General features: G+C 44.1%; 1 pseudogene across 1 annotated transcript; it reads right to left on the reverse strand.

Moving 5' to 3' along the window:
• Nucleotides 1-7,349: 7,349 nt before the first annotated feature.
• Nucleotides 7,350-8,732, reverse strand: LOC308281241 (solute carrier family 41 member 1-like; annotated as a pseudogene). The gene has a single exon. The product of its transcript is annotated as a solute carrier family 41 member 1-like (transcript).
• Between the last annotated feature and the right edge of the window lie 907 nt (nucleotides 8,733-9,639).

A 9,639-nucleotide genomic window follows, 5' to 3' on the forward strand; every position in this document is an offset into this window, starting at 1 on the left:
CTAAATGTACCCTAAGTGCTCATTGCAGTGGCGTAACGCAGTGTTTCTCAAACTTTAAAATGCCATGGTCTCCCCTTAACTCTGACAGTGTACTAATGGAACCAAATGAACCCTGACGGGTTCATTTGGTTCCATTTGTACACTGTCAGAGTTACAGACCTCTATGGGCCAATTTAGACCCCCCAAAGGAACCGACAGAGTCCCTGGAATCCACTTTGAGAACCACTGGCGTAACACAATAACAGCGGAGCCTGGTGCAGGCTATTTGGGACGGGCCAAACAGCTTCGAAATGTTGATTAAGCATTTTGGACATTTTTGACAGTCTCATAGAGGCTTTGGGCTCTATTTTGATTGTCTTAAGTACCAGCTCTTCCTTAACTCAAAGGCCTGTCCATACTGTCTCCGGCCACCGAACCTTTAGTCGGAAAAGGTCCGGTTCAACTACAAAATGAAATCACTTGCATATTCTGATAAGAGCTGGTACTTTAGACAATCCAAATACAGCCCAGTTCAAGTGGTTTGACGTGCATGTGTCCATCTTTATGATTAACATCGTGTTTCACCTGCGTGCGACGTGACCTCGCAGTCACAGTGTGATAGTCATCAGTGTTGGATATGTTTCATCTTCAATTGCATGACGCATTGTTTTTAATTTGTGGCAGGCGTAACGTGGCACCTTTACTCACATGTGCCAATCTCTCCTTCTTGCTTGTGTAGCCTATCACCCTCTCGTTGATACAACTCCTTTTGACAGCTTGATAAACTTTATTACCACTGTTGACTAGACCACACTCTCGCATCGCATAATGCATCGCATTTTACACAGGTTATTATTGACAGGAAATAGGTATTAAAGGACAACTTAGTTTTTTTACAGCAAGGGTTCATATTTTAGATTGTAATTAGGGAAAAGAAAAGGTGAGTGTTAAAATGTTTTCATTTGCTTCGTTTTATCGTTTTATCACGTTTACCGTGCTAAAATGTGGGGCATGTGTACGCATGGGGGCATGCATACAAGTGTCTAAATATGTCTTTTTAGACACAATAAGCCAGCAGTTTCTTTATTGCTATTTACAGTAACACTACTAGCCCCCATAAGTCACATCCAACCATGCAAGGTTGCGTTGTATCTTGGTAATGGGTTTATTCTGTGTAAAATGACATATTTAGTACCTGTACGCATGCCCCCAGCCACTGAAATAAAAATCTGTAAAACAATAGAGAAATCATTTTAACACTCATCTTTTATATTCTTTAATTACAATCTAAAATATGAACCCTTGTTGTAAAAAAACAAAGTTGTCCTTTAACAGCGTGTGTCATTTTGTGGGAGAGAGAGAGAGAGAGAGAGCCCACCACGGAGTGTGCCCCATGCAGGTCCCGGTGCGACTGCACCCACTGCACCCTCATACTGTCATCCTTAGGATACAGAAGTGTATTGTCAGAGGATGACCATAAACAGACGGTAGGGACCCCGGGGAACTCAACTGCATGCCTGTGTGCTGTACAAATTATCCAGCATTGCTATTTACAGCATCCGGCTGTGCACAAATCAATAATTGAATTGCCCCGAAAAGTTACTTGACCTTAAGCTTGTTTACATATCAATGCCAGCTGCACTGTTTTCTTCTGAGACTTGAGCCGTTGGCACAGACATCAATGCTTTTGTGTGTGTGTGTGCGTGCGTGTGTGCGTGCGTGTGTGGCCTTGGCAAAAGATGCAGTGTACAAATGCTTAGAGCAAAAAGCAATTCTTGGAAGAAGATCACTTGTCAAAGTTTGCGGGTAGAATATTGCACTTCCCTCCATTGTCAGCTTGTGCTTTTTGGGAACAACTCATTTATCCTAAAGCCTGGCAGACAGGAATACAATAAGCTAATAAGGCATTTAATTATTGGTCGACTGCATGGGGACGGGTGCACTAGTCTTATTCCTCCAATCAGAAACGTGCTAGAGTGGGCGCTTGGGTGGTGCATTGGTAAAGTGTCTGCCCACCACTGTGGATGTGGCTTGAATCCACCGCGGTGTATCTGACCTTGTCGAGTGTCTATACGAGCATAATTGGCCTGTAGGGGAGGGAAGCCGGGCGTGGAGGGTGGTATTTGTCACTCCATATCGTCACTGTCGGGAAGAAAACTCGTATCTCCAAGTTTCAAATGTGTATGTTTTTTTCGTAAAGTAAGGCCCTGCTTCATCATACAAGACTGTCGCACAAAGCTAGTGAAAATAGCCGATCTACAAGCACACAACGTTGTGTGCTTGTAGATCGTCTATTTTCACTAGTTTAAATCATTTTTAAAATGATAAATACAAAACGAACTGTTTTGGACATACAAGGTTTCCACCCGACAGTGACTATATATTCCTACAAGCTTGGGTGGCACCTGTTAGCAGGGAGTGTTGGGGGAGGAGTAGGACAGAGGCTCTACCTCTCCTCACTGGAAGCTGAGTCAGTAGGATACAACAGCAGTAATCATTCAGCACCACTGCCCTAAACGTGTGCTGTTTTGTGGGAAGTCCAGGAAGTGTACTAAGTAAGAAAGGGGAGGAGCCAAACTGAGTTCCTGTTTCTATGCCCCCAGCAGCAAAAACAAAGGGTAAAAAATACATATATATTTTTTTTATTATTATTTCTTAACCTCTTAACAGGTGTGGGCCGCCGGCCGTTTGTTGACAAACAATCACGTTTAGACAAGCCTCTGTGTTACTTGCATTGTCAAGCTGTATACCATTTTAAAGCTAAGATTCTTGTGATTCCGAATCCGCAAACCATTTGATTATAGCGCCGAAACTCACGCCGCTAACAACGCAGAAGTCCGACATAAACAAACAAACAAATATTCATAAATCTGCTGCTACTCACGTTTAGAGTTGGATTGTACTCCAACAACATCATATATTTCCACAACAATGATGTTCTTGTGTAGAGGAAGGGTAAACATGATAAAATCCATTGTTTGTACAAAGTCCAAACCACATTTTCTGCCAAGAAACCTCTGTACAACTATAGTCATGGATACAAGCGTGATGTCAGAGTATGACAATCTTTCACGTGTTTTTGCTTCTAACTCCAGTTCAGGTTTTCAGTTTTACAACTGGATACTATTAAAATAGCCTCCAAGCTCCACACAATGATTGACACTTCATTTCACCCAATTGGAGCTTCTAGTCCTGTCTCAGTCGTCTCCCAGTCGCCCAATAGCAACCAATAGTATGTTCTCAGAGGAGGTCCATGACTCCGTTTCCTGGCTCATATATTCAGCCAATGGCAGCAGGTTGATCTGATGACTGGCACTTCTTATAGCCAATGAAATTCTCCACAAAATGTGTCTACTTTATTTTGGCTGAAGTGAACTACAATACCCAAAAATCCCTGCGTAACAGCACCACTGGCCGTGCGTAAATACGCAGCAGCGGCGCCGAATGTCAGACCAAGAGTGTTAGGGCTGTCATTAAATTAAATACATTAAATAATAATAATAATAAATAAATTAAAATAATAAAATAATAAAATAAAAAAAATCCAGTCTAATAGCCCTTTTTTTACCTTTTTATATGATACATGCAAATGTGTCCAAATGAAAACGCATAAACATACACTTAGTAAAACATGTGTAAAATATTCATATTCTGTAGTTTTATCATGTCCTTTGAAATTGGGCTAGGTAAGGCTTCAAAATGTGTCCACATTGTGTTTTTCAGCTCCTATATGATAATAACAGTGTTATGCAGGCATCTATTTACTGAAAATATTTAGGCGAGGATTAAAAACCTGCTATTCCAGTAAGTTAAAACTTGCATTACTCAATGTCAGTTGCACACAGAGTGATTATTTATTTCTGGGTAAAACTTCAAAATGTTTCCTTCAAAATGAGACCATGCCCAATGCATTACTCCAAATGGTTTTAAAACTACAATCAATTTACTTTGGGTACGCTATAGGCGTTTTTTGCAAATTATACAGGATTGTTAACAGGTTAACCGAATGGTGTCCCAGATTGAGAATTTGAGGAATTAACTGGCAAAAAGACGGAATGGGAGAGAATGAAAATAAGCGAGCGGTACCATTTCATTAAGCGTCCGGCGAAGCTTGGCCAGTGGGACGTACAACAAACTTTGAGCGCTTTGTGCCAAGATGTAGGCCAGATGTAGGCCACGCTTCAGAGTCCGGACAAAGCCAGATGTTGGAGTTTAGCTCCTTCCAGGAGCACTGCTCAAAAAGAAACATGCTAGAGTGATGTCACACGTTTTTAGACAACCCCACCTGGATGACAGGAGACTCATTCTGGAGTTATGAACGAAAATCGTTCCACAAGCTTTATTATGCCCTAAAAAGCCAAAGTGCAATAACTATATTTATTCATTTTTTTATATATTTGTCTTAAAGGTCAAAGCAGCCTTCATGAGTTACTGCACTTCAGCTTTATAGGGCTGTATTTTTGTCATACTCTCCTGTCATCAAAGATTAATCAAAACATACTTAGACTGAACCATTATTTTTGTTGACTTTTGTTGGCTACACTATGTAACTTCTTTAGTGAATACAATGTTATTTTTCTGTATGGTATTGGCACATGTACTCCCCTGCAAATCACAAGACATATTGTGATGTTTTTTCAACCCAAAAAGCATTGCATATCAACTTTTCTAGATGCAGACCGTTTCTCTATTCATGGGTTGCATTTGTAGTCCTAAACCAGACATATTGAGGACCAACACAGGTGTTCAATTTGTCTGATTGGCATAGAACCAATGTTCTACATTAATCAAAACACCTGTATTGGTCCCAGGGTACCCGCGGATCTTGAAAAGCATTGAAAAGTATTGAATTTAGTTTTGCAAATTCAAGGCCTTAAAATGTCTTAAAAAGTATGGAATACTGTGAGTGGGGGTATTGAATTTTATCTGGGGCAGAATGAATAAACGTGTCGCAAACAGACTTGATGCGTTTCACTCCGTATTTTTTTTTTCTGGTTCTGAACCGTCCGACGTAGAGTATGTGCAACAGGCTGGACGCTAGCTGCCGCTGCACGAGCAGCAGCTGTAACCTGACACCATTCACACCAAGCGTTAGCCTAGCTTAGCTTAGCTATACTATAGCCTGGGTGTCTGTCGTTGTGCAGGTCTGCAAGCTCATAACGTGTCACTTTGTGACTCAAAGTACTACGGATTTTAACGGTGAAGTTATGGAATTCGCTCTGTATGGATGGCAGTGTCCACAAGATGAAATCACAGGAATAATGGAAGTCACTGGAGTTTTACATCATGCAAACAGCAGGTAGGCAACTATGCAGTAATTGTCAATAAACGTTTGCTTACGTTGTCTTGTATCAAAATAAGCAACGGAACACTTGTTATGTTCGCAAATCAGAGATTCAAGGGGATTTATTTGTCACTCACAAAAGTTATCCATATAGATGCTAATGCAATACTTCGGGGCAATGTTTGTTTGGGACAGACGCAACATATCATGATTGGTGTTCATGGCAGTACTAGTAGGCGGAGGTTTCTCCACTACTGCGCAGTGTTTCTCTCATAACATTACCCACGTGTGGGATCGGTTCAGTCAGCGACAATAAGGAGTTTTAGTTTAGTTGATAGTTGTGAAGAAAGGCTCGCCTGGCTCGGACGTGCTCAGCGCGGTCAAAAACAAATGGAGGTGGGCTTGGCTGGATGAAAAGGTTGACACAGGAAAGCCATTCAGGTCCTGGTGTCAAAATCTGCGAGAACCAGGAGCCTGTTTCTGTTGTTTGTGCAGAAACAGAAAGCTGTTTTTTTTTTTTTTTTTGCTTTAACCCCTGAGAACAGGCAGAGAACAGTGCAGGGACCAAAATGGCAACACTGATAACAAAGTCTAACTCAACGAGGAGACGGGCAAAGGACAATAGAGAGGAGATCTTAGCCATAGATGGTGAAATTGATAAGGCAGTTGAGCTACGACACATGTCATGAGGGAAATCATGTCCATGTAATAATTGTGACAGGCCTCTCCCCCTCTCTCTATCCTCGCTGCTCGACCCCTCTCTCTATGCTCTCTTCTTTTCCCCCCTCTCTCTGGCAGAAATGATACAGCATATAGATTGTTAATTGTTAAGATTGTTTTAAGTGATACTGAGTGACATTGGGGTGTCAAACTCATTTTGGACTACAGGCCGGTTTGGGTCAAATTGGACAGGTCCTGTGCAGTATTGCTGTGAGTACTGGGATTGTACTAAAATGAATTGGGAGAGATGATTTTCTTTTGAATTTGAAAGGTCAAAGTTACAGTGAAGGTCAATATTTGCCCACATAATTGTTGAAGAGACCGGAATAAGAATATTGGTTGTCCAGGTTTGCATGTGCATTTGAGTATTCCTACTGTATATGGTAGCTTTTTACTGACACACTGCTTTGCCACTGACAAACACTGCTTTGTCTCTGATTTATGAATGTGGCCTTACATTTGACGATTATTTTGCCGCGGTAATGGTATTGAATTTGTCTTTTTAGAGGTATTAAAAAGCCTTAAAAAGTATTGAATTTGCACTTGGGAAATGTGCAGATACCCTGATTGGTCCTCAAACTACAAATGCAACCCATGAATCCTAGATTCGTCTGTGTTTGTTTAAGCCTGTGGCCCAATCAGGGGCCAGCATTTATGGCAACGTCATCATTAACAGCCAATGAGGGACCAGCATTCCTGGTGATGCCAGTGGTGAAGTACTGAAGCAGAAAGACCTCTAAACTCGCTCCCAGCATTTGGATGTTCGTTGACCGCCCAGGGGTCACTCTTAGAAATACGGGTACGTTTTGAATTCAGACCTACTGTTAACTTGAACGGTCCATTGGGGGATCGAAGGGAGAATCTTTACCCATTTGATTAACGACCTCCCGATGGTGAGACTCAGGCACGTGCACACACAGACATCAAAGGGGGTTCGAGCCAGACCAGACCATGAATGCAGTTTTCACTATGGTGAAAGAAATGAAAATGCCCTCTTTCCATGCCATACCTCAAGGCAGCATTCAAGAGAATTAATTGCCTTAATTGTCCAAACTCTCCTGAACTTGAATGCAGCATCTTATGCTGAAAGAACTTCCATCATTGTGTAGAAATCCATGCCACATCTCTAGTATCACCTTTTTTATGCTTAGTTTAGTGTGGTATCAAGTACCGAAAATAGCCGAACTCCAAACTCAACAACGCATCGCGCTGCGACACGTTTTGAGCTTGGAGGTCTGCTATTTTCAACATTTTCATCAAAAGGCCCTTTTAGAAATGTCAGCCCCTGCCTCTCTAACATTCTATGCACATCCATGGTGAGACTGGTGGTTGAGAGAGAGAGTGGGTTTTGGAGAAACGGTGGGTTTCAAAGACCCGGTCCTTGGAGCAGTTACACCCAGTGGAAGCAGAGAGCCAGGAAGCCGGTGCCCAGAAGGTCTCCCAGCGCCGTCAGGTAAGGGATGGAGAAGTCGTCTGGATCTAGTCTCTGCCTCCAGACCCACCGTACGATGAGGTCTGCCACGTACAGTAGGATGGCCACCTGCACCAGTGCAGCACACAGGTACGAGATGGTGAACGCCACGCTGATGGGTGCCTCTCCGCCCTGCAGCAGGGAGGTGGCGTAGAGGAACACCAGGTGACCGGGGACCACCAGCATGAGCAACACTCTGGCCGACTTGGAGTTCACACCCGAGGAGAAGAAGGTGATACAGGGATTGGGCCAGTGCTGTCTCATCCTATAGGGCAGAACCCCGGGAACACCCCAGGAGTGGAGATACGTGGAGATCCTGCTGGCCTGAATGGCCACCAGGTTGCCGCCCACACCGTTGATGACGGGCGTGAAGACAGCCATGCCCTTGAACTTTGGATCGCTCAGGGTCTTGTCCAGTATGAGACCTCCAACACTGCTGATAGACATAGCCACTATGACAGGTTGCCATCCAGAGCGGAGAACCTCTCTGGTCTGTGGACTCTGGCGAGCGAACATCGCCCACACGGGAATCAGAGCCAGGAACAGCACACACACACATGGAGACAGGTACCATACGTCTATGTGTCGATAAAGCGTGCTGCTGACTCCAGCCAGCAGGGACAGCGTGATGAGGTCACCAAGGCTGGCAGCGATGGGCGTGGCAACGTTGTCAGGATTTATCCCCACCTTCCTGGAACCAATGATCACGCCGATCATCACCAGACCTAGGGAGAGAGCCGTGACGAAGGCCGTGATGATGCTGCTAGCACACAGGACGGCTGCCTTGTCTAAAGCCACCCCTCCCCTGGACACAGCCCCCAAACACAACGCCACTACTGCCGCCAGGAAGCCCGCCGCGGTGGCCTGGACCTGTATCAGAGCCAGGTTACTACACACCATGGTCCACCGCGTACCAGGGTCATCCATCTGACCTGTATTAGCTGCAGTGGACAGGCGAGCCGCCAGGGTCATCTCCAGGTTACCCTTCAGTCCCACCAGAGCAGGAACCATGATGAAGATCTCTGTGATCACCGTGAACACCTCCCAGTGCTGCACAGAGTCTAGCACCATGCCCGCCATCACCATGCCCATCCCTGCCAGGAGGTAGGGGAGCAGCACCTGTAGACAAATGGCAACAGATGACTCCTCCTCCTTGGCGACCGACACCTTGGGCCTCTTGTCTACATCCTTCCTGTCTAAGCCCTTCCCCTTGGGGCGAGGTTTCTTGGGTTCCTTCCTTTGACGGGCTTGTTGGGACTGTGGGTCGTCACCTGGCATGGTGCTCATGGTGGTAGCTGTGGTTCAGTAAACAATGCTGTTGACAATCTGCTGATGGTTGCCTGATCGCCTCGTCAGTAAAAACATGGTCATTCTCAACAGTGGTATAGGCCTCCATGTCAGACCTGCTCTTTTATTGAGAAATGTAGGCTATATCCTGTGGTCTGGTTTGATGCCCATATATGGGAATACATTGTTGACATCAGGGATGTCCATATACTGTATGGGCATAAAATTGACAAAGACAGACAGATACAGATATCTCCATATATGTATGGGCATAAAAGTGACACAGACAGACTGACAGACAAATAGACAGACGGATACAACGGGTATTACATAACTCGATGGGGTATTCTCAACTTCATTAAACATCTACTATAAACCCCAGGTAAGTTTCACTTTAGATTTGTATGGCTTGTCTTTTAAAATTAACACAAGGCTTTGCTGTAAACCAGTTTAAAAGACTGGCTGTTGGCTGATGAACTTGAATGTATTGGATGCTGTTCAGTGTTCCCCAGGCTTCAGTCTGTAATGAGACGGTTGGCTTCATTCGCTGTGTTCAAGTACTGAGAGAGGCACTGCAAGATTAGATAGACAAAAACAAGACAGACAGACCCTCTCATTGATGACTAACCTCCCATAGAGGCTCTGTTTGTGGTGTGAAAATGCCCATCCCCAGTTAGCAGGTGTCAAGGTCAGTATGTCTAGCTAGCACATGGTGTTCTGTCATGGCTGATAGGGTTGGGGACAGTCGTAACAAATTGTTGGAACTGTCCCCAAGCTAAGCAGCCATATCGAAACAGAGCACACAGCAGTATTTCTTCGATATAAACAAATCATTTTAGGGTACACGAAAATGATAATTCAACCCAAACAAATTCTTCTTTTTCTTTCTTTTTTTTCC

Source organism: Nannobrachium achirus (assembly GCF_963921795.1).
Source record: "Nannobrachium achirus genome assembly, chromosome: 3".
Taxonomy (NCBI): domain Eukaryota; kingdom Metazoa; phylum Chordata; class Actinopteri; order Myctophiformes; family Myctophidae; genus Nannobrachium; species Nannobrachium achirus.